Genomic DNA, 25,849 nt, shown 5'->3' with positions numbered 1-25,849 from the left:
AGAAATAAATGACTTTAACAGATTTACGAACAACCTTTATGGATAAACTCATCAATCAAATTTAAATGCTTGAATAATGCAATAATGCCACTTATTAGACAAACCTAAAGAGACTGGATATATTTGATCGTTGCCAAGAGTAACAAAATGTGATCAAAAGGGTACTCTACAGTTAAGGAATAAAAGACTTCATATCCCATTAAAACAAATGGGTCAAATGCAAAACAAGCAAACAAACCAGCCTTGAAAGTTTGTTTGAAACCATAAGTTACTAAAACACACAGGTTTAGTGTGTTACTGTCCTGTTTATTTATGTATCTTCCCCCAGGGCTATTTTTTCTTTTTTAAAAAAAGATTTATGTATTTATTTGAGAAACAGCATGCATGCACAGAGGTGTAAGGGCAAAGGGAGAGAATCCTCAAGCCGACTTCCCACTGTGCATGGAGCCCCACATGGGGTTTGATCTCAGGACCCATAACATCATGACCTCAACTGAAACTAAGAGTCAGATGCTTGGGACACCTGAGTGGCTCAGTCACTTAAGTTGCTGACTTTAGCTCAGGTTATCATCCCAGGGTCCTGGGATCCAAACCTGCATTGGGCTCCCCGCTCAGTGGGAAGTCTGCTTCTCCCTCTCCTGTTGTGCCTCCCTAGCTCATGCTGGCTCTCTCTCTCTCCCAAATAAATAAATAAAATCTTAAAAAAAAAAAAAAAAGTCAGATGCTTAACTAACTGAGACATCCAGGCGCCCCAGGCCTATTTTTTCTTAATATGCATCTCATCTTTTTTTTTTTTTTTTAAGATATTACAATTGGGCCTTTGTTAAGTCTCTGTCTCTTTAGCAAGAGTGATAAAAAAGTCTCACATCACTTTCAATTTCTCTTGTTACTAAAATTTTGAGGAGCCCAGCTACTTTACTTTTTCTGTCTGCTTATCATTTTGTTATCCTCTAATCCAGCATTGTTTATGGTGGTAAGAAACACACAGTATCAACATAACCGGCAGGAGGGAAAAAAAAAATCACTGGGAAATTACATTACAGTATGATAAATAATGGTACAATCCTAAAACGTATTTTATAGACTCATTAAAATTTTTTACTTGAATTTTTAATGAGGGAAAGTAAAAGCAATACAATGTTAAAAAGATAAAAGCTGGATATAAAAATTATGCATTAGGTGTTATACGAAGGTATTAAAATTCATACATAATTTAAAAACATCCAAAACAAGTCAAAAGACAAATGACAAATTGGGAAAATATTTGCAATACATAATAGACATGAAGTATGTATTTATAAGATAAGATAAATCTTTAAGAAGCAATTTTAGACAAGACAAAAATCCCAATTTAGAGATGGGCAGTTCAAAGAATAAAGAGGTCAATAAATATATAAAAATATGTTTGACTGCACCACTGATGAAAAACTACTAGTAAAAATGACCTATCATTTCTACCTAACGAATGCAGAAAGTATTTCATTTCTCCTAGTAAATTGGGAAAATATTAGTAATACGGGTATGAGGGATCTACCTTTCTTATACATTACTAGTGAAAGCCTAAGTGCTCCATCTTCTTTTGGCAGTCTTGAAATAGATATCAAAATTCACCCAGTAATTCCTCTTCTAGAAATTTACCTAGAGCTATTAAATATAGGATACATGTACAAAGAGCTTCAGTGAAGCATTAAATCAGAGAACAGAAAGCTAGAAACAGTCTATCTACTTATAAATAAGGGACTGGCTGCACAATTTCTAAAACATCCATCCATCCGTTTAATATGATTATCTGCTTCCATTTAAAAGGAATGTTTTCTTTTTAATTTCCCATATGGAAAGATCTCCACAAAGTTCAGTTGAGTAAAAAAATCCAGATGCAGGGTATGATATAGAGAACGACCCTTATATAAATGATGGGGATAATTGTGTGTAGGTATGAACAGAGAGATGACTGGGTGATGGATTTGCATTTGTTTTCTATATGCTTGAATTTTCTAAATCAGCCTGCTGCTTTAATTTCAGAAAAATATTTATATGCAGTGATTATCACTTAGTAGCAAGATTAGGTAATTTTTCCCTTTTTTTAGAGCTTTTGGTATTTTGTTTTTTCACTATCACCTTGCTTTATTTCCATAACAAGAAAAAACCAAAATAAAATAAAATTAAATTAAAATAAAATAAAATAAAATAAAATAAGATAAAATAAAATAAATAAAAAGAAAGGAAGAAAGAAAACCATAATGGAATTACTGGTGCCTATTACCTCGATCCTGCCAGGTAGATTTATTTGCTCCTTTTCCCACCATTGTGGCAGGGGCAAGGGAGGCATGGAGCTATCTCTTCCCCTGACCCATCAGGTTTCAGGAACCAGGAAGCTCACGAAAGCTGCCCATGGGTTGAAAGACCTGGTTTCAGTGTTGCTGGCTTATGGATGAAAATGTGTCTGCCTAAGTCCCAGCCTTCTCTTCTAGACGGTTTTGCCTCTTGTTATCTTTAAAAATCTTATCTCTAAAGTTGACAAACGTAAAACACTCCCAGTTTTTTGAAATGGCAACCTGTATCTTCCACAGGTTTAAGGTATTGAAGAAATGTTTACATTTGTTAATGGAATTTTGGGGAAAAATTAGAATCTAGGTTTTTACTTATAGATTTGTTTTCAAAACACCTAAGTAATGATGGAAGGTATCAGTCAGGACACACAGACCTCTTTATTGTTTTTTTTCTTTAGATGTCGAATATTTGGCTTGGGTGGACTCCCCATAATGATGAGAGTTTACAACTCCTGAATGCATTTTCATGAGAGACCATGCTTTGAAATTTTAAAGCAAAGGACAGGCTGCTCTTATTCTGAATTAATTTGAGTAGAGTATTGACTAAAGACAGAAAAATGGACTCTGCTGTGGTCTCTTTACCCTGTGATCTTCCAGTATAAGTCACTCTGATGGCAAAGATAAATATGTCTTTGGCGTTGAATTGGCAAATTCAAATAGATTGCTGGAATCTTTAAGGAAACCAGGCCAGCTATAATTATTCTTTTTAGTTTCAAAAAAGAAAAAAAAATCTCATTATTGCTCATGGGTCCCTACTGGTCAGGAATGTTTGGACCCAAAGACTACCTATTTCTTAACCTTTCAAGGTCTCTTGGAGCCTCTTGGTTCCATTAGTCGGAACTGCCCTTGGTCTGAAACCCTGGATATTTAAGCTAATAGAACTGTTGGTGTTCCAGTCCAGTGCAAGAAGAGTGGCGAGGAAATGTGACAGCATATGAGTTTCTCACTTAAGAAGCAGGTTTAAACTAGTCCATCAGGAAGGTGACTTTGTGAATAGAAGGAGACATTAAAATCCTGGTTATAAACATTTTAGGGAAAGGATGGTGTATTAAATATTTTGGTATCCTGCCTGACGTCCAATAAACTGGTAGAAATAAAGTTTAAGTTCAATAATATGTGTGGATTCATCCAACCGCTCAACAAATATTGGTGTCCCTCCACAAAAGGAACTGGTTGGGATATTAAGATGCATGAGATGGGCCTGTCATCAAGAAACGTGATCTGAATGCACCTTCTCAAATAGAAGCATTGTCTCTAGATACTGAGGTAGTGGAGCCCCTCTTCCATGTCTGCCTTTCATTCCTCACAGCTGGAACTGGAGTAGATGGGCTTAGTGAAATGCAAAAGCAATGCCACTCAACAGACCTTGGTTTGTGGGCTTGAAGATAGGAGTAGTATTTCTTTTATCTGAAAAAAAAAAAAGTCTTTAACTCACTCACACTGCACGATTGCACACACACGCACAGAGTTTAAGATAACCCAGCAGAAATCTGTCTTTCCCACTCTTTGGTATCACAGCAGTGCTGATTTCCCCCACGGCCTGTCTCTAAGGCACATTTTAGTACCATCATGCTGTGTTTATTTGACCAGGTTTTCATCAGGATGTCATTTGGTGCATTTTCAAAAGCCCAGGAGTACAGCATGCAGTACCTTTTCATTGGAATGGAACATGAATATGTCAAGTGTTGGCTGATGCATTATAGTTTCTGTGAATATCTGTATGGTGTTTACTAACTGTGATGCGGGCTGGTCATATGTTGGGATCACACTTTTCCAAATATACGTCATCACGTCAATTGCTCTGCTCTAAATCTATGAAATCTAACCTCAGCAAGACTAGTGATGGAACTGAGTGATTCTTTGGTTGGCAAACAAGCATCTTTTATACCCAAATCGACCACCCTTCCCCTCCTTCCTAACTTCCTGGAAGCCACTAATCTGTTCTCTAATTTGGTAGTTTTAAAAATATGTAAGTGGTACTAACCAGTAAGTTACCTTTTCAGATTGACTTTCTTCACTCAGCATAATTCCCTAGAGATACATACAAGTTGTTGCATCAACAATTTGTCCCCTTTATTACTGAATAGAATTCCCTGACATGGGTATAACACAGTTTGTTTAACAATTCGCTCATTGAAGGACATCTGGTTTATTCCCAATACTTGGCTATTATGAATAAAGCTATGAGCATTTCTCTAGGACAAACTACCAAGAGTGTTACTGATGGAATCACCAGTTTTATGAGCAACTGCTAAACTGTTAGCTATGGTGAACACAGAACAATGGCTGTATTATACCCCTACTGGCAACGTGTGAGTGATTGTTTCTCTGCATCCTTGACAGCATTTGCTTCTGTCCCTAAATTTTACGAAGCCATTCTGATAGGTGTACAGTGATACCTCATTGTGTTTTTTTTAAGATTTTAATTAATTAATTAATTTATTTATTTATTCATGAGAGATACAGAGACACAGAGAGAGAGAGAGAGAGAGAGAGAGAGAGGCAGAGACACAGGCAGAGGGAGAAGCAGGCTCCATGCAGGGAGCCCGACATGGGACTCGATCCCGGGACTCCAGGATCACGCCCTCGGCCAAAGGCAGGCGCTAAACCACTGCGCCACCCAGGGATCCCCCCTCATTGTGACTTTAATTGCATTTAACTACTGACTGATAATGCTGAACATATTTTCATGTGCTTATTTGCCACGCGCACATCTTTGCTTCAGTGAAATGTCTGTTCCTATCTCTGTCCATTGCCTGAGTGGATAGTTTGTTTTCTTACTGCAGAATTTTGAGAGTTCTTTGTATATTCCAGATACTGATCCTTTGTTGGAAACGTGGTTTGCAAATATTTTCTACCAAATTGTATCTTATTTTTTCTCTTAACAGGGTCTTTGCAGTGCAAAATCTTTCAATTTTGATGAGATACAATTTATCAATTTTTCCTTTTATGGATGTGCTTTCAGTGTCAAGTCTAAGAACTCTGTCCAGTCCTAGATCCTGAAGATTTTCTCTTAATGTCTTTTCTAGAAGCTTTATATTTTTTACATTTTTCCTTAAAGTGCATGATGCATTTTGGGTTACCGATTTATAAGGTGTGAAGTTAAGTCAAGGTTCCCTTCCTTTGCCTATGAATGCCTGATTGCTCCAGCACCATTTGTTCAAAATGCTATTTTTCCTCCATTAAATAGCTTTTTGCACCTTTGTGGAAAATCAGACATATTTGTGTGGGTCTATTTCTGGGTTCTCTATCCTATTCCAATGATCTATGTACCTATTCCTCCAGCAATATCACACTATCTTGATTACTATAGCTATCTAGTTGGCAGCAATACCAGGTAGGGTGATAACTCTCATTTTCTTCTTTTTTTAAGATCATTTCAGCTATTCTAGGGCCTGTGCCTTTCCACAGAAATTTTAGAATGGGCTTGTCTGGTTACAGAAAAACCTTACTTGGATTTTGACAGGAATTGCATTAAATCTACAGATTAGTTTTGGGGAAAATTGACATCTTTGCTATGTTGAATCTTCTAATCCATGAATACAGTATGTCTCTCCTTTTATTTAGGTCTCCTTTGATTTCTTTTGTTGATAGTTTGTGTTTTTCAGCATACAGATTCTGTAGTGTTTTTATTTTTATTTTTTAAAATTTTTTATTTATTTATGATAGTCACAGAGAGAGAGAGAGAGAGAGAGGCAGAGACACAGGCAGAGGGAGAAGCAGGCTCCATGCACCGGGAGCCCGACGCGGGATTCGATCCTGGGTCTCCAGGATCGCGCCCTGGACCAAAGGCAGGCGCCAAACCGCTGCGCCACCCAGGGATCCCTGTAGTGTTTTTATTAAGTCTATATTAAGTATTTCATTTATTTTGGAGTGAGTTTCTCATTTTTACTTCCACATGTTCATTGTGAATATACAGAAATGCAACTGATTTGTGCATGTAGATCTTTTTATCCTGTGACCATAGTGAAATCGCTTATTGGTTCTAGGAACTTTTTTTTTTTTATAGATTCTTTGGAATTTCCTATGCAGATAATCATATCATTTGCAAACAGAGACAATTTTAAAACTATTTTTCTTCCTTTTCAATATATATGCTTTTAAAATTTCTTTTTCTTTCCTTATTTCAGTGGCTGGAACTTCCGGTACTATGATTAAGAAGAATGGTGACAAATATCTTTTCCTCATTCTCCATCTTACAGGGAAAGCATTAAGTCTTTCACTGTTACATAAGATATTAGCTGTAGTTTTTTTGTAGATATTCTTTATCAACTTGAGTAAGCTCCCCTCCATTCTTAGTTTTGCTGAGAGTCTTGATTGTGAATGGTCGTAGGATTTTGTCAAATGCTTTTCTGTGTCAATTGATATGATCATATGTTTTTCTCCTTTAGCCTACTGATATGGCAAATTACATTGATTGATTTTCAAATGGCGAATTAGTTTTACACATCCCAGTTTCCTTTACTGGCATTTTTAAATGACAAAATCAATTTCATTAATGGTTATGGACTTGGTAGTCTGTGGTTTTCAAAAGATTGTTCTGTTTCTTCTAAGTTGTCAAATTTATAACTGTTAAGTTGCTCATGTGTTATTTTAACAAATAACAGTGTTATTTGTATCCCAGTGTTATTTTAACAAATGCAGAATTTGTAGTGATATCCCTGCTTTATCTTGATATTGGTGATTTGTGTTTTCTCTCTTTGTACTTTTGTCAGTCTTGCTAAAGGTTTATCAATTTTATTGATTTTTTTTTTCAAGAACCAGCTTTTTGTTTCACTAATTTTCTCTGTCTTCTTGTTTTCAATTTCTTCCTCTTTTTTATACTGAAAATCAACAAGACAGGAAAAGAAGAGCTTTTTTGCTCTCATTTTCTTTCAAGTTCTTGGTATCCTCCTCTATCTTTTCTTCATTCTTTCTGTGTCCAAGAAAGGCTCCTTCTTCCTCTTTTCAAAAGCTAAGTCCTTTCTCCTGAGTTTTGCTTCAGTTTTCTCCTCTAGGGTCATGCCAAATTTGGTAACTTTGCTTTTTCATAGGCGAGCTTCTCCTTAGCTTATAAGTTTGTTCCCACCTCCATTCTGTCCTAAATAAAGTCCTGTAGGCATAATTACCACTAAACTATTGCTTCCATTCACCATCAAATTTCTCAAGTAGGTACCTACATTCACTGACACCAACATTTTATATTCTATTCATTTTGGCTATCCCCTATTATTGTGACTTCACCCTAATCACATCTCAATTTATTTGATTCTGTTTGTTGCTCCTACTTCTACTGACAGTAATCTCTCAATAAATGATGGCTTCCCCTGCTCTGCCCAGTTCTGACCCTCTATTCTTTTCTTTGTCTTAGGTCTTCTGTTTTCTTGTGGCCTCTGCCTATTACCTGTGTGTCTGTGGGTTTTGGTGTCACTCTATTATTTGTGCTCTTGCATCCAAACCCTTCAAGAGAATATCTGACTAGTTGGTCAGATACTCTCCAGTATAAACTGGAGATGTTGGTCACTCTTCAGTATAAACGGCTGGATTGGCCACAACCATTTTGTAAGATTACCCCGTAGGTTGACTTTGGGTTGGCTGCTGTTATCTGATCCAACTGGCTGGGGTTAGCACAGCAGGGTAGTGTGCATAAAAAGCATGGTAACTATATATAAAAAGTTTGCCAGAAGGAAGCAGGGGGCAGGGTCTCTGAGCACTCAGAGTAAACTACAATTTAAAATTCCAGATTATGGGGATGCCTGGGTGGCTCAGTCAGTTAAGCAGCTGCCTTCGGCTCAGGTCATGATCCTGGGGTCCTGAGATTGGGCCCACATTGGGCTCCCTGCTCAGTGGGGACTCTGCTTGAGATTCTCTCCCTCTCCCTCTGCCCTTCCTCCTACACTTGTGCTCTCTCTCTATCAAATAAATAAATAAAACCTTTCAAAGAAATAAAATTGTAGATTATGTATAGTTACAGTGTTAGTTTGGGATTTAGGTCATTTTTAATAAAGGAGATCAGTAGATTATTTAGTGACAAACATTATGGCCAAACTGGCAGTTTTTTTTAAAGACCTAAAAATCAGTATTTTAGTTTAAATTTCTTTATAGTTTCTACAGCACATGATTTTTACATTCATCAGTTATCAGTCATATGGTTGTTTTCCTTTCAGATCTGTAAAAATAACGGGATCCTCATTAAAAATGGAGTTGAAAAGCCCTAAAGTGGGGATCCCTGGGTGGCGCAGCGGTTTAGCGCCTGCCTTTGGTTTAGGGCATGATCCTGGAGACCCGGGATCGAATCCCACGTCGGGCTCCCGGTGCATGGAACCTGCTTCTCCCTCTGCCTATGTCTCTGCCTCTCTCTCTCTCTCTGTGTAACTATCATAAATAAATAAATAAATAAAAAATAAAAGCCCTAAAGGGAGAGCTCTCATACACTATTGCACAGACCCCAAACAGCAGGAAGTTTACTTCATATACCCCAGCAGGAGGAAGGAAGAATTTCTTCTTGCCCAGCAACAGCTCCGCCAATGAGGAACTGCCACACTCAGCCAATAAGAAATCATCACCATCCAGAATGCTTCAAAACAGCCCCTCCCAACTTCCTTCTTTCCTCCATAAAAGCAAGACTCCCCCTCTGTTTCCTGGACCTGCATGTGGTTTGCCATAGTTTGATTACCCCAAATTGCATTTCTCTGCTATTCTTGAATAAACTCATTTTTTGGGTAAAATAGCTGGCTTTCTTTTTTTTTTTTAAGGTTGATGCATGTTAAAATATAATGAGATTGATTCACGGAAAATCACGGAATTTTTAATAGCTGAGATTTTTAAGTTTCTAAGTTTTGTTATTTCTTTGTAGAAGGCAAGATTTAAAAATTCACCAGTACTTCAAAAGACAAGAATATATAGAGAGAGCTGACTAGAGAAGGTATCCTAAGATACCTGACTCTCCTTTCCTGGACGTGAGATGAAAACACTTTCCTCCCCCACCCCTTTTTTCTAATTTACATGTGAAATATAGTCATCACCAGAAAGATGAATATAACATGTCAAAACATCATCCAGGACATTATTTCTCATCACCTTATTTTTCCACAAATATTTCTATCTTCAAGCTTCAGCACAGCTTTCCACCTTATTTAACGCCATATTTATGGTGTTTTCTCTGATTTTTATTAGCAGTCTTCAGTGAAACTGGTTATGGCTCTTTTCTATTACTTCTTACACACTGCTAAAAAATTCATTCTTTAATAAGTAGTTCTCATTTTCACTCAAGCTTCAACTCTCTGATTATAAAGTTATTTTAGGGTAAAGGTACTCTGAATTTGCCATGATTATAATGAAGAAAGGTCAGAAGTTTATAATTGTTTTTTTGTAAAGAAACTAAGTACTCTTGACTTCATTTTTGGGAATTTGGCTTAGGTTCAGCCTACATTTACTCAGCACTTATAGTGTTAGGCACTGGAGATGTTAAAATGAATTAATACAAGTTCTAAAATCAAAGACCTTACAGTCCAGCAGAGGAGACGGCTGGATATAAGGTTCATTTACGCCCAGTGAGACCACTGGTAAATTTCTTGTGGACAACAGGGGAAAGGCACCTTGTCTTTTTGAGACAGAGAGAGGGAGACAGAGAAAAGTTTTCAGTTAAGAAGATGGCTGAGCCATGTTTTACAAAATGAATAGAAATTCCTAAAGGGAAGAAGGTTAAGGGATTTGTGAGGTGTGGGGGCAATGCAGGAGTGGGAATAGTATGAACAACTGGGGGTGGGGAAAATGATAAGCTCATTAGTACCCCAGAATAACAAAGCTGCCTAGAATAGAGGAACAGAGAGCCAAGCAGGGCAGATGGGATGGCCTGTCCAAGCTGTGCTTAGGAGCTTTTTGCTCAATCCACAGGGCACCCAGGAAGCTCAGGAGCCATTTAAATTGGGAGTGTTGAGGTCACATTTGTTCTTTAGATGGATCGCTCAGTTGCATGGGCGATGAATTTAAAGGCATAAAACCAGAGGCAAGCAAACAGGTTCAGAAAATTCTGTACTTGTGATTAAACGGAAAGATAATGAAGATCTGAGAACCAAGGTATTAGCAGAAGGAGCAGAGTAGTTCCCTGAAGAAATTGAAAGATAGCATTTTAATACTATTTTCAGGATCTTAAAGTACTAACTCTAGGAAATCTAACCTATAAATACAAAGACATAGAGAAGAAAACAAGTGGGAAGAATGGAATCCTTATGATTCTTCAGTTAGAGAAGGAGGCCACTTTACATCAATAAACCTCATTTTAAATCTCTGCGTGTGTGCATAATAGAGAACAGTCCACTTAACAGTCGTTTGTGTTGCCGTCCAGCTAAAGAGAGTGTTCATTAGGGTCCAAAGTATCCAAATTTCACAAACCCTCAAGCAGTGAGAAGGACAGGAGTGTCTAGTGCTCAGCATGGGACCTCATTCTTCTGACTTTCTAACACTGATGTGACGGTAAAAATGACCTCCATATTTAGAAAAATTTTAGAGTGCTCTTCTTTTCCTCATCTTCAAACTGTATTAGAAGCCAGAGAAGAGATTTCAGCATGTGATCAACTTGCTCTTGGGTATCTTTGAAAGAAGATAATTTCTTAAAAAATAAATTTTAGTATGTTACTTAAATAATAAATCACCTACTAAAAATAAGAAAGAAAAAGTTTAAATTATTTATAACTGCATTACACTGAGGCAATAGGAGTATGTATGTGTGTTTATCAGTTGGCATTTTAATTTTTCCAAGTGATTTAAACACATTTTACATAATTGTTAGTGATCCTAACTTAATAATAGATCAGGAGTAAATAAAGGACATTTTGACCCTGCTGTCAATATTTAGTCTAAATTTTCCTAGCATGATTTTTTGCAATGTTCGATGTTAGGAACAAGTCAGTTTTTTGTCTATTACAAATTTTACTCTATGTTTTTAAGGTTCTTTTTGCATTATTTTGTGTTGGCTATTTATACCAGTAACTTATAAGCTGAAGGAAAAAACCTCTTTGCTTTCATGTATATGCAGAGAGAAATAGTGAGGCACATACACAAGATCTTGGCTTTAGGCAGCGTCAAATAATGAAGTCAAGATTTCCTTTTCCAAATCAAAATTTGTGTAGTTGGATAAAGCAGCACTCAGATCCTTGTCCACCTGACTTTCCACTCACCCTGAGGGATTCTTGGGAACACTCCACAATTAATCTAGGAGGAATTAATTATGGAGAAGTATAGAGATTCTACTCAGGATTGGTACATTTTTTTTTAAAGTGTGTTCATTATATAATTATTTATCAACATATTTTGATAATTTCTATACTAAATTTTTAGCAGCATGGAACACAATAAAGCTTAACTTATAGGGAAACCATGGTAACATTTCATTTAACCAAACATAAGGAAAAATTTCTTTCCTTGTTTGGATCATAAAGCTGCAGTCAAGGTAACATTAAGGAACACCCTAACTGCAAGAATACCTAAAAGGACAGCAAAAGTCTCAAATTTTGCATTGACAAACATATCCTATTTGTTTCAAAGCCAATGACACACCAGCTGCATTTTAAGTGGCACGTTAAAAGAGAAATATGGAAAAGTTTATTCAAGCTTTGTGTTTTCTCCTTCCTGAGCACTGAAGATGGCTTCAAAATCCCATCCTTTAATTACTTCATTTACTTTCCAGTGGATACCCAAATCTTGATGTTTAAGGAAACTTTACTTTTTCCATGCACTGAAAAATAAACTTCATTTTTAAAGATTTTATTTATTTATTCATGAGAGGCAGAGAGAGAGGCAGAGACATAGGCAGACTGAGAGGGAGGATCCCTGCGGGAGCCTGATGCGGGACTTGATCCCAGGATCCTGGGATCACAGCCTGAGCCAAAGGCAGATGCTCAACCACTGAGCCACCCAGGCGTCCCTGCAAAATAAACTTTAGACCAAGATCACAAGGGGAAGAGAAAATTTCTGGATCATGAAGTTTTCAGCTCCAGACCCTAAGACCAATGTATGAAATCTGAATAGGGCATAAAGAGTTTCTTATTTTGAAAAGAACAAAAGAGAAAACAGAAGATTGACAGTCTCTCTGGCAACACAACTATTCTTAAGATGCTAAACAAAGGATGGGTTGCTAGAGATAGTGCAAAGCAACTGTGTGAGGTGGCTGAGTCATTTCTCTCCTTGACACGTCATCTGTCCCAGCCTGGCATCCACAACTTCTGTCTCAGAAACAGCTTTGCAGAGCACAGATATAGGAAATTTTGTGTTTTGTCAAAATTAAGAGTCTCTTTGTTCAAAGGCAAAAGCTCCTTTCCTTCTAAAGACTAGGAATGCAGTCATTCAGTGGGAGATATACTCTACATGGATGCTTCGGGGAATTTTTTTTTTTTAATGCTGATAACTAGAGCAATCTTGCTTTCTTTTATAGAAAGCATGTTTTCTCTTCACCTTCCAAATTCTCAAATACACAAAATGATTTTTATGACCACCAAGGTATTTTTTAAACATGTTACAATCCTAACAAAGATCTATACCCGTCTCAAGCCCGCCCTGAGTGAGCAGATGTGCTTACTTGCATGTCTCTCATCTTCTAAAAACAAGTGCGGTTTTTAAATTAAAGATGAATGTAGCTCAGTAGATGCTCTCTTGGTGCAAAGAGAACCCTAGAGCTAATGGGGTTAGCTTTATTAAAGTCTGGTTTAATCATCTAGGATTCTAGTGGGTGCTGAATTAGAATTATGCTTTTTTTTTTTATTTTGGTCTTACTACTTTCTAAATATATTATTTACCTACTGCATGATCAGAGAAACAAATTTTGTAGTCACAGGGATTCTGAAAGGCATATAAATGACTATCTATATCCTTATCTATATCAACACAAACATTTGTATTTTCATATAGAGATGTCAATATTGGTAATAAACGTCCAGTTCAAGGAATTAATAAATATGTCTTCAAGCTTGGATCGACACAAATTTAAAGGCTTTAAAGTTAACATTGAAACTTTTTAAAAAGTGTTTCACCAGCGATCAAACTGGTTATTTAAAACTAAGATGTCCAAATCTCTCAGTTGTAAATACCCAAAACAAACCTCTGATCCACATCTCAATAAAAATGTTTGGTTAACTTCTTTGGGCAATCAATTCAGACAGCTAAAATGATCTCCCCTGAAATTACTATATTTACTTATCTTTTTTCTCCCCCAAAGATTAAAAAAAATTATACATCTTTAACCACTGCAATTGTGACATTGCATATCACCACCCACATGTTCTAATTCCATGATTGCATGTATTTACACAAATTATATAATAAGATGCAATTACAATAATTACAGAGGAATAGGCAACAATTGAAAAAAATTACAAATTCCCACTAAAATAACACTACATGATATGAAAATCATCAGACAAACTAATACAAGGAAAGAAACAGTGTGAAGATGAATAAAACAATACAGTGCCAAACAATCCAGCAAAACACCCCAGTCTGAGCAAACGGAAGCATGTTACGCTGGGAAATTTGAGGCTTTTGGTTTAAGACCGAAGCTCTTTTTCCTTTAAATTTGCTTCCCAGTCCTATAACGTGAACGTTTACCATCTTGACTTTCCTAAACACATTATGACTAGAGAACCTTTTTTCCTGATTTCTTATCATTTAAAAGAAAAGAGGAAGAATCATTACTAAAACAATAAAACATGAACACACTATAGACAACTCTGTGGAATTTTGTTAGGATACAGGAGGTCCTGCCATGATTTTCTTGTCCTTTTTTCTAGAAGTTGTCTCTAAGTGTGCATCTCATTTTCAAGGCATTTACAGTCTGAGAACATTGTCCAATTTCATTCTCCTTTTTGAAAAGAATATTCATAAGACAAATAATGCAACTGATACATTTGATCTCTCTATAAATTGTCCTATAGTGTATCTTATTTGCATTGCAACACCCCATTTTGCTTCCTATTTCAGACAAATATCCCTAATATAAAAATTGGGAAGTTTGCCTCTTTGGTTTCTCTTGCAAAGATTTTAAAAGATCTGAGACTATGTCTTGCCAGCCTATGACAAAGAAATTTCATATTCTGACATAACCAGAATTCTTCACAAAGAAGCTTAGATTTATTTTTTTTATTGTTTTTAATTTATTTATTTGAGAGACAGTGAGGGCATCTGAGCAGCAGGGAGGGGCAGACGGAGAGGGAGGACCAGACTCTTCATTGAGCCCGGGCGGGGGGCCTGGGGCCAGATGCAAGACTTGATTCCAGAACCTCGAGATCATGACCTGAGCCAAAGGCAGACACTTTTACTGCCTAAGCCACCCACATGCCCCCCAAAGGAGCTTAGATTTATCTTTCAATCTAGCTTATTCATAATTTCTATATGTTCCACACATTCGTATTATGGTTTATGTAATATTTCCTAACAACTCCACAAGATGACCTTTTTATATAAGTCAAGTCCTCATTTTACAGATGAACAAACTGAGGCTTTGAGAGCTTAAGTATGGAGATTGGTGTTAAACGTAGAAAATAGTTCAGCCAAGACCTGAATTCTGGGCTTATCTTTAGCCTTTATATAAACACATGCTGACTGCTGACACTGCACCAGATATGAGGTTGTAAGGGTACAAAGATGAATATGACATGGTCACTGCCCTTGAGGCACTTAATGTCTTACAGGTTACACACACACAAACACGAGCAATTTCAATATAAAATAGAAAGGGCAGAGAGATTGGTCTGAAGAGTTTTTAGTATGAAACAGGTTTCTTAAGGCAATATCAGATGCCTCTTGCACTCTGCCATATGGCAACAGGGCTTAATAAACACGGCAGTATGATATGATTTAAAGGAGGGATAAATTAGATTCTTTAACAAATGAAACTGATATATAATTTTAGAAATTAAAACTTCTATTTCTGAGAGCATCAGAGACTTGTTTAAAATTGTAAGTGCATTGACTCACTGATTAAATGATTAATGGAGTGATTTATTTATTCATTCATTAAGAAATGGTCATTAAATGCTTGCTGTGGGCCAGGTACTGCAACAGGCTTTGAGGATACAAGGAAGAACAAGACAAGAATTCGGCTGTGGTGGAGCTTACAGATGTTCAAAGCAACCAGACAGAGTGTGTCAGGTGCCACATGAAGGGAAAGGGAAGGTGACGTGGAAGTACATAGGAAAAGCTCTAACCCATATCTCCTGGAGGAAGTGAAGTCTAAGCCGAGATTACAGAGGAGATAAGCAAAAAGGAGGGGTAAAAAAAACTAGTGGTCTGGAGGCAATCTGGTCTAGTAATGTAAAAGCCTTGAGAAGAAAAAGAGCATGGCAAAAATAGAATCTGAGAGAAATTTAGCCTGCTTGGAGTCATGGGTAGGAAATGAAAATGATGAGAAGTAATAGGTAGTATCATCAGAAAGGAAATCTATTGCATTAAAATTGGATTTTAGGCTAATGGTACATATATGGGAAATGAACCCTTCCATAGGCTCTGCAGGTGGTCTTGCATGCTGGGAATATCTCCTGTTACCTTAATAGAAATATAATGCACTAAAGAAATGTTTTTAGTATTAATGAGGTAAGTGAAAATAATGACAAAATATAAAGGAGGGAGATTGGGACCATTTTAGGATTAAAACTAAGGTGAGCTAAGGATATCCACTTAGTTGGAATCCAGAAAGTGAAGCAGAGTCAAAGGCTAAGTTCAAACATCTGTTCTGATGGTCCCAATTACGAGATCCCTCTTCCCATGCTTAATAAGGAGCAAAACCTCATGTAAATGAAGCACACAGTAACCAAGAATAGGGTAATGTGGGGTAGACCCCTTGGGAATGTTGGAAGACTTTCAATTCAGGACAAAGAGAGGGATCATGTGAGGAAGAACTTACGTGGTAAATGGAAGGGGCCACCCAGAGCCTGGCAACAATAATTGTATAGATGGATTTTCTCTTACCAGTGCAGCTAAAGCTGGCAAAAATCAACTAAATGTATTGTTACCATTACCCCACCGAAAGGACCTTTGTCTTAGACTTGGCAGCTTTTGTGGGTTGGTTTGGGCCATTTGCAAATGTGATACATGGCTGACTCAATTATTCTGTCTTTTGCTGCAACCAAAGGTCACTGGGCATCTTCAGAGACAACAGAAACAGGGGATCACAGAGACTAGAGTAGGAAGATAGTAAGGAAGAAAATCATAATAGAATCTCAGCCATGACAGGGATTTTAGCTTAAGAGCAAACATAAATCCAACCGATAGGTAGATAAATGATGTGAGAGTTGAGTTTTAGAAAGATTCTTCCGGGAGTAATGGATTGAAGAGGGCAAAAGAATGGATGGCTACAGGGGAGGCTGGTTAGGAAAATGTTGAAGGAATCAGTGGAGGAACGATGGTGGCCTCCTCTAAATGGGCGAGAGTAAGGATGCAGAAAATGGGTGGCTTCAGGAGGTGTATGGGAGATGAAAGGTTGGTGTGTGTAGCACAGAAGATGACAGAGTGCAAGTAGGATACCTGGCTGTGTCATTCTGAAAACTGGTTTTAACAATGATTTGTAAAAATAAATAAATAAATAAAATAAAATTAAAAGAAATGGGAAACCCTAGTCAAGGCCCAATTTTGGGGGACAGGAGAAGGCTGAGATGATTAGTTGCATTTTGAACACGTTGAATTAGGGTACCTGTGGGGCAATTCAAGGGGATGTGTCTAGTAAAGCAGTTGGATATGCAGATCTGCAGCTTAGGAGAGAGACCTGGGGTGAAGACACAGGTGTTTTGCATTAATTATGCACATTTCTAAGCAAAAAGAGACAAGTTCAAGTTCCAAACAGACACACCTTCCTACTTAAAAGCACTTTCTGTTTACACTCGATCTTATCAATCAAAAGTGTCTTCATAAAATTCTTGTCATGCCTGTACTCAACAATCAAAAAATTATGGGAGACATACTATATTTAATGATAGTATTCCTCTAAAATTCAACACTTTAAGTGGCATTAATTCTCTTTTCCCATCTTGTAAAGACTTTCAAGAATAATTATCTGATGAGGAAGTTCAAAAGTTCAGATATTATTTTAACTGCCTTTCTCAATTTAAATTCTTCACCTTTTGCAACTGTCAGGAACGACTCTGCTACTTTATTTCCTTCATGGAGGAAATGATTCCTGAGAAGTGCTGCCAACAAAAACCAGTGTGAGAAACCTTAATGAGAGTGGCTTTATTCTAGAAGCTCTTGGAAAGCCCACTTTGGTGGGGGTGTGTGTCACTTTTCTTGTCATATTCTCCATCTCAAAAGGGCTTTTAACTCAGCTATATCACTGTGCCATAGAAAGGAATTTTGGCAGGCATTTTTTTTTCACATTGGCTTGGAATTTTTTTGTTGCTAGATAATAGGTTAAATATCATTTGCTGCTGTTCAGATAAGAAAAAGAGAAAGAAAGGACTCATTGTGGCTTTTCCTCCCACAAAATGATGAATACATTTAAGACCAGAGCATTCTGCTTTCTTTCAAGCAGTTAAGTCATGCTAATTTTTTGTATGCTTATAAAAAAGGTAGTTCTGCAACAACACCACAGAAGGTACCCTTCTCGATCTTACCACCAGCTAAAAATCACTCTGTTGTAAGGAAGATTGCAGCAAATGAAAGAGATGAATGTATCTCTCACTTCCACCAAAGCTCTCCAGTACATCAAACTAACTGACACATGCCCTAGCACATTTACTGGGAAGATTCTCTCGATAATCCATACGTGAGCCTCCATCTGAAAAAAAAAGACTGATTTAAGAAAGTTAGGTTTTATTCTAGGAAAATAACTTTTTGATACAGAATAGTAGTTTTGTCTTTAAAACTGGAAAAATTACTTTTATTCGTCATCAAAGCGCAGAATTTTTAGTTTTTCACTTAAAGAGAGATTCCCCTCTCCAGGTCAGAGCTTGAAGAAACATGCCCGGACAGTTACTAATGACATTTCTTCATGAAAGACTGAGCATATATTCCTGATTTTGGACATAAACACACTGTAGTGAAATACACTGTCCTCCACTCCCTGTGCGCTCCCTTCTACACCTGCTGTCTCTGTATAAATCTGGTAGGGAGGAGGTCCGAGCGGCCTTACCAGTGTGGCAGAGGATGGGCACCACCATCATTAACCTGACATTTAGAAGAACTGCTGGGCAGTTTGGTTCCAAGATAATAAAAATGAAATGGCTAAGCTGACAAGGGTCTGTTCTTTCCATGCTCAGGAAATACCTCATAACTCTGATTCCTTCAACTGCATCCTTGGGCAAAATCTCTATCCCTGTATGAGAGAGAAACCTGATTTACTACTGCCTAACTCTACGGAAAATAAACAAAGCTCTTGATTTCCACCCACCCCCACCCCCCCACACACACTTTTAGCAAAGTATAACTTGCATAAAGAAAGAGGCATAAAGAAAGATGTTACGGCTCAATGAATTTTCACAAAGTAAACATACTCATGTCAACAGCACTCAAATCAAGAAATAGGACACTGTCAGCACCTCGGCAGTCCTTCCTCTGCTTTCATTCACAGCTTCCCACAAAGATAAACACTGGTCTGTCTTCTTACATCATAGACCCATTTAGTCTATTTTTGAACTTTATTTAAAGGGATCATATAGCTGTAAACTTTGTCAATGGCTCTTTTCATTCAACATCAGGCTTGTGAGACTTCATCCATATTCTGTGCTGTTGTGGTTTACTCGTTCGTGCTGCCATATGGTAGTCCACTTTGAACATACCACAATTTATCTGTTTGGATACTGATGGATATTTGGGGCTATTTAGTTTTGCTACAAACATCCTTGGACATGTGTTTTAAGGAATCTACTGATGCTCGTCACATAACTCAATAACTAAATTTAAATCCCTCCCCTTTGCTCTTCCAACTGAGTCTCTAACATCCCCCCCGCCTCCCCTCCTTCTGAAAAGACCAGATTTCTTTAGGACCTCAAGGACATGTATGGCAGACTTTTGCTCTTTTTACCATCTGGCATTTATTCGTCCTTCTTCCAGGAAAATTACAACTCATGGATGCAGGTGGAACTTCTCCCCCAAAACAGGCAAGGAGCATGTGGCCTGGGCCTAAGCCAACAGAAAGTCACATTCCTATTTTGCTTTATCTTTATAACAGATTTTTTGAGATATAATTCATATACCATACAGTTCACTCGTCTCAAGTGCACATTCAGTGCACTTTTTTAGAGATACGCAAAACCGTCACCACAGTCAATTTTAAAACATTTTTATCACCTCAAAAAGAAACCCCGTGACCTTTAGCTGGAACTCTCCTATCTACTAATCCCTCCCCACAAACCCCCAGTCTGAAGATATCATGAATCTACTTTGTGTCTATGGATTTTTCTATTCTGGACATTTAATGTCTAAAATTTTCAAAAGAACATGGAATGTCCAGAATTCTATAATACATGGCTCTTTATGGCTGGATTCTTTAACTTAGCATAATGGTTTCATGGTTTCGCAGTTCAGCCACGCTGTGGCAGGATAAGTACTTCATTCTTTCTATGGGTGAATAATATTCACTTGTATGGATATGCCACATGTTGTTTATCCACTCATCAGTTGATTGACATTTAGATAGTTTCCACCTTTTGGCTACTATGAATAATACTGCTATAAACATTTGTGCATAAGTGTCTTTGTAGCTCGACATTATCATTTATATTGGTATATATACCTAAGAATGGAATTGTGGGGACATATGGTAACTCTGTGTGTAACCATTTGAGCAGCCGCCAGACTGTTTTCCAAAATATTACATTCCTACCAGCAGTGTGCCAGGGTTCTAATTTCTTTACGTTCTTGCCAACACTTATTATCTGTCTTTTTGAATATAAGCATCCCAGTGGGTGTGAAATGGTATCTCATTGTGGTTTTGATTTACATTTTGCTGACTAATGATGTGGGGAATCTTTTCACGTGCTTGTTCTCCATTTGCATATCTTCTTTGGCAACATGTGTATCCTTTGCTTTTTTAAAAAAATTGGGATATTTTTCCTTTTTTATTGAGATGTAAGTGTTCTTTATGTATTCTGGATAGAAGTCTTTTATCAGAAATATGAGTTGCAAATATTTTCTCCTATATCATGGGGTGCCTTTTCACTTTCTTGATAGTATCCTCAGAAGCATACAAAATTTTAATTTGGATGAAGAACAACTGTTTTCTTTTGTTGCTCATGCTTTTGGTGTCATTCCTAAAAATTCATTGTCAAATCCAAGGTCATGCAGATTTAAGTTTTCATCTAAAAGTTCTATAGACTTGTATTCACAGGTATTTTACATTTAGGTCCTTGATCCATTTTCGAGTTAATTTTTTTATGTGGTGTGAGGTTAGGGACCAATTTCATTCTTTCAACAAATAAATATCCAGTCATCCCAGCATTTTTTTGTTGAAAAGATGACATAATTCTATTTCACTAACATATAGGTCTATCCATATGCCAGTAACTCACTGTCTTGATTATCGTTACTTTATGGTAAGTTTTGAAATAGGAAAGTTTTGAAATTTGAAAGCCTCTAACTTTTTCTTCTTTTTCAAAATCGTTTTGGCTTTTTGGGTCCTTTGCAATTACATACATTTTAGAATCATCTTGTCAATTTGTACAGAGAAGCCAGCGGGATTCCAATAGATACGGAGTTGAATCAGAAGATCAATTTGGGGAGTACTGTCCTCCTAATAATATAAAATATTTTGATTCATACACTTAGGATGTTTTTCCATTTATTTAGATTTTTAATTTTTTTCAGCAATGTTTTACCATTCTCAGAATATGTTTTGCATTTCGGGATCCCGGGGTGGCGCAGTGGTTTGGCGCCTGCCTTTGGCCCGGGGCGCGATACTGGAGATCCGGGATCGAATCCCACGTCGGGCTCCCGGTGCATGGAGCCTGCTTCTCCCTCTGCCTGTGTCTCTGCCTCTCTCTCTCTCTCTCTCTCTGTGTGACTATCATAAAAAAAAAAAAAAAAAGTTTTGCATTTCTTTTGTCAAACGTATTCCTAAGTATTTTTCTAAAGATTTCATTTATTTATTTATTCATTTAGAGAGACAGAAAGTGCAACGGGAGGTAAGGTAGAGGGAGAGAGAGAATCTCAAGCCGACTCTGGACTAAGCACAGAGTTTGGCAAAGGCTTGACCTCACAACCCTGAGATCATGACCTGATCCAAAATCAAGCATCAGATGCTCAACACACAGAGCCACCCAGGCTCCCCTATTCCTATGTATTTTTGATGCTATTGTAAATTGTTTCTTTCATTTCATCTTTATATTGTTCATTGCAGATGCATGGAAGTAGAATTGATTTTGTATACTGATCTTGTATCTTGCAACCTTGCTGAACTCATTTATTAGTTCTAACAGATTTTAATGTATTCCTTAAAATTCTCCTTATATAAGATCACGAGCTGTTTTCTTTGTTGTTGTTGTTATCGTTGTTTGTAAAGAAACATAATCACAATCACAAGAGAGAACCAGTTAATTTCAGTGTATCATCTTCTAACAATTTTTTGGAGATGAGAGAATAAAAGAACACCCTCTGACCCTGAGAGAAATTCTGTAGAGAAATTCAAGGGAAAAGTGATGTACTACTCTATTTTCTCAATTTATTGTAAAATAGGGCTGGAAAAAAATTCAAGTGCAACATCTTGCAATTATAGGTTATTCTAATTTATTTAATTTTTAAAAACTTGGTTATTTACTTGAGAGAGAGTGAGAAAAAGAGAAAGAACAAGCAAGGGGAAATGGAGAAGCAGACTCCCCACAGAACAGGGAGCCTGATGTGGGGCTTGATCCCAGGACTCTGAGATTATGACCTGAGCTGAAGGCAGACACTTAATCAACTGAGCCACCCAGGTGCCCTGGTTATTCTATTTTAAATGGCCATCTAATAAGCATATTGAAGAGAAATTAATAATCAACTGTATAACAAGGTAAGAAAGCAAAGTTCAAATTAATAAAGACACTCTAGAAAAAAAGAAAATAAGATTTTATTTTCTGCACGAGGCAAAAGATCAGGAAAACGTTATCCAGTTCAGAAAACCAATGGAATGGAATTTCTCTGCAAGTAGCAAATCCATAGCCGGAACAAAACATTTCTCATTCAGTAGGTCTTATATTCCCAAAGTACCCTGTTCTCGTGTTTCTTGTTATTTCTCAGCAGTTTCTGAATGTACCATAATTTATCCTCATGTTTCCCAGATACAGTGTTTGATGACTTGTAATAAAAGGACTAAAATGATACTATAGTAGACCAGAAGAATATATATCACCACAGGCTGGTCTGAATTCTTTCACACAAAAACCTAGGTTTTAACCATACTCACAATGGAGAGTACCGCCTCACTGTAAAGAGAGGCAAATCCAACCCTGGGCTGAGGTAATCTCAGTGTCGCAGCCTCATAGCAGGTGCCGAGAAAGCATGGGTATGTATTAGCAGCCAGACCAACCAGGCAGGCCCTTTTCAACTCTTGAAAAGAGGACCCTCTTTTCAAACCCTTTGCAAGGTCCCAAAAGGATAACCAGTATGCTGATGTACAGTAGGGCCTTTAAGTCTACCAAAAGGACATTAAGGACTAAGGAAGGAAGATATATCAAATGAATACACAATTTTTTAGGTTCTTGAAATACTGTGTAGCCCTGTTGTTGACAGATATGGATAAATATACCAATTATTTATTTTCATCAGAAGAAAATGTTGGAGTTAATGAACCACAAATACTTATTGCAAGTATTCCATTTCCTCAACCTCTATGTTATAAAGCAAAACGTCTCATTCAAGGGTACTGAGGAACTTTAGAAAATATTTATCCGAAAACCACATTGACATCTAATGAAGCTAATAATGTGCTGACTGTAAACATCATCATGTTCTTCCCTAAAACGCTGGTGTTCTGAACAAATATTAATCCATAAATCTGTTCACAATTCATTATCTGAATTAATTATATATTCAGATAATTCTCAACATGCTAGTATTATTAAGCTACGGAAGATTTTCATTAGTGATGGATGTAACTAAATGTGATTTTTAAAATCACTGAGGAAATAAACATTTAAGAAAAGTTATTCCCACTTGCAAAGCATAAAAATAAAATATTTGAAATGATTATTTTTATCAGTTTGTTCAATTCTAAAATTAGGCTGGCCATTTTTCTTACTTTCATTTTGTTCAATACCATGTTCAACTGCTTTAAGCAGGTATCAAGGGAATTTGTTAAAATCCTAGGAAAAAAACTAAAAATATTTAGCTCTGCCTTATAGCAGATTTGATAAACATTTTCTTTTGTAAAAGTATGTTTTAATTCTGGGCAAACACCAAACATTTCTTTGAGTATGGAATATTTCTACTATATCGTAATCTATACAACTACAGCTTTTAATAACAAGTTGGAATATAAGCCTTTGGGTATTACTTATTGTGGAAGAAACACTAAACTATAATCATGTAACTTCACATCTCAAACAAATTTCAGTATTTATCCCATCCCAACCCACTTTTATCACAGATATACCACTTGTGAAGTACTTAGTAGCATTCTATCTTTTATTAATTATTAGTTTATTTATTTACTTTGGATGACAAGGTTTTTTTTTAATTGAGGTAAAATGGGTATAATAGATACATAATAATATATATAATTGAAATATAGCGGATATATAATTGATATTTAATATTGTGCAAATTTAAGATATACTACCTGTTGATTTGATATATATCTTGCTATTACATATACATAATATACTGCAATATATTTATGGACATATATTTATGTATCTATATCTATATATTACACATATATACGTATGTATATATATTATTACATATATATTACATATATATGCAGGATTATATGTATGTTATCATATAATATATAAATAAAATTTTAAGTATATAGTATTATATAAATACATATATACACTGCAGTAGAATTACCACCCAACACTTCCATCATGTCACATAGTTATCATTTCTTTCTTGTGGTGAGAACATCTAAGATGTACTCTCTTAGTAACTTTGTAGTATAAAACACAGCACTGCTGACTATAATCTAGGTGTTGTGCATTAGATCTTCAGAACTTACTCCAACTGCAGGTTCAATCTCTTTGACCAACTTCTCCCCAGTTTCCTCACCCCGCCCCCAGTCCCTGATAACCACCATTCTACTCTGTTTCTAGAAATTTGGCTTTTTTAGATTCTTCCATACAGAACTTTCTTTTTTTTTTTTTTTATTTTTATTTATTTATGATAGTCACAGAGAGAGAGAGAGAGAGAGAGGCAGAGACATAGGCAGAGGGAGAAGCAGGCTCCATGCACCGGGAGCCCGACGTGGGATTCGATCCCGGGTCTCCAGGATCGCGCCCTGGGCCAAAGGCAGGCGCCAAACCGCTGTGCCACCCAGGGATCCCTACAGAACTTTCTTTGTTCGACTTGTCTCACTTAGCATCATAGCCTGAAGGTCCATCCATGTTTTCACAAATGACAAGATTTCCTTCTCTCTCATGGCTAACTCAGATTCCATTTTGTGCGTATGCTATATACACACACCCACATACATACACACACATACATATACATACATATACGCACACCACACACACATATACATACCACGTCTTCTTTATCCATTCATCCACTGGCAGATAGGCTGTTTCCATATCTTTGTTATTGTGAATTCTGCTGCAATGAACATAGAAGCACAGATATTTTTTGATATCCTGTTGTCATTTCCTTTGTATATAGGAGTTTATATATCCCTATATAAGTGGGATTGCTGGATCTTATGGTAATTCAATTTTTTTATTTTAGAACAGTGCCCAAGTGCTCCCTTTCCTCCACATCCTTACCCACACTTGTTATTTCTTGTCTTTTTAATAATAGCCCTTATAACAGATGTCAAGTGATAGCTCACTGTGGTTTTGATTAGAATTTCCCCGATGATGAGTGATGCCGAACATTTTCTCATGTACTTGTTGTGGATTTGCAGGTCTTCTTTAGAAAAATGTCCGTGCAGTTGCTCTGCCCATTGTTTAATTGGGTTGTTTGTTGTTGTTGTTGTTACTGAGTTGCATGAGTTGTTTCTATATATTGAATAGTAATCCCTCATCAGATAAATGGTTTGAAAATATGTTCTCCTATTCTGTAGGCTGCCTTGACATTTTGTGGATTGTTTTTCTTGCTTTGAAGAAGCTTTTAGTTTGATATAGTCCCACTTGTCGATTTTTGCTTTTGTTGCATGTGCTCCAAGAACTTGCTGCCAAGATGAATGTCAAGAGGCTTTTTCTCTATGTTTTATTTTAAGTCTTTAATCTATTTTGAGTGAATTTTCCTGAGTGGTGTAAGACAGCGGTCCAATTTCGTTTTTCTGCATGTGGTCATGCAGTTTTCCTGACACTGCTTATTGAATATACTGTCCTTTCCCCACTGGATATTCTTGGCACCCTTGTCAAATATTTGCTGACTGTATGTGTGTGGGGGGTGGTATTTCTGGGCTCTCTATTCCATTC

The 25,849-nt window shown here is 36.8% G+C and overlaps 1 protein-coding gene and 1 long non-coding RNA gene across 2 annotated transcripts in view; both read right to left on the bottom strand.

The window, feature by feature from the left end:
* The window catches only part of ST6GALNAC5 (ST6 N-acetylgalactosaminide alpha-2,6-sialyltransferase 5), a 170,548-nt gene that overhangs the window by 119,959 nt on the left and 24,740 nt on the right, over positions 1–25,849 (bottom strand). The gene's annotated exons all lie outside the window — the stretch shown is intronic.
* LOC144318004 (uncharacterized) lies at positions 1,892–25,408 on the bottom strand. The gene is made up of 2 exons (XR_013383865.1): positions 24,954–25,408; positions 1,892–3,737 (listed from the first exon to the last, which is right to left on the bottom strand). It is a non-coding gene; the product is annotated as an uncharacterized LOC144318004 (long non-coding RNA).

Source organism: Canis aureus, chromosome 8 (assembly GCF_053574225.1).
Source record: "Canis aureus isolate CA01 chromosome 8, VMU_Caureus_v.1.0, whole genome shotgun sequence".
Taxonomy (NCBI): Eukaryota; Metazoa; Chordata; class Mammalia; order Carnivora; family Canidae; genus Canis; species Canis aureus.
This window is presented reverse-complemented; position numbering and strand designations above follow the sequence as displayed.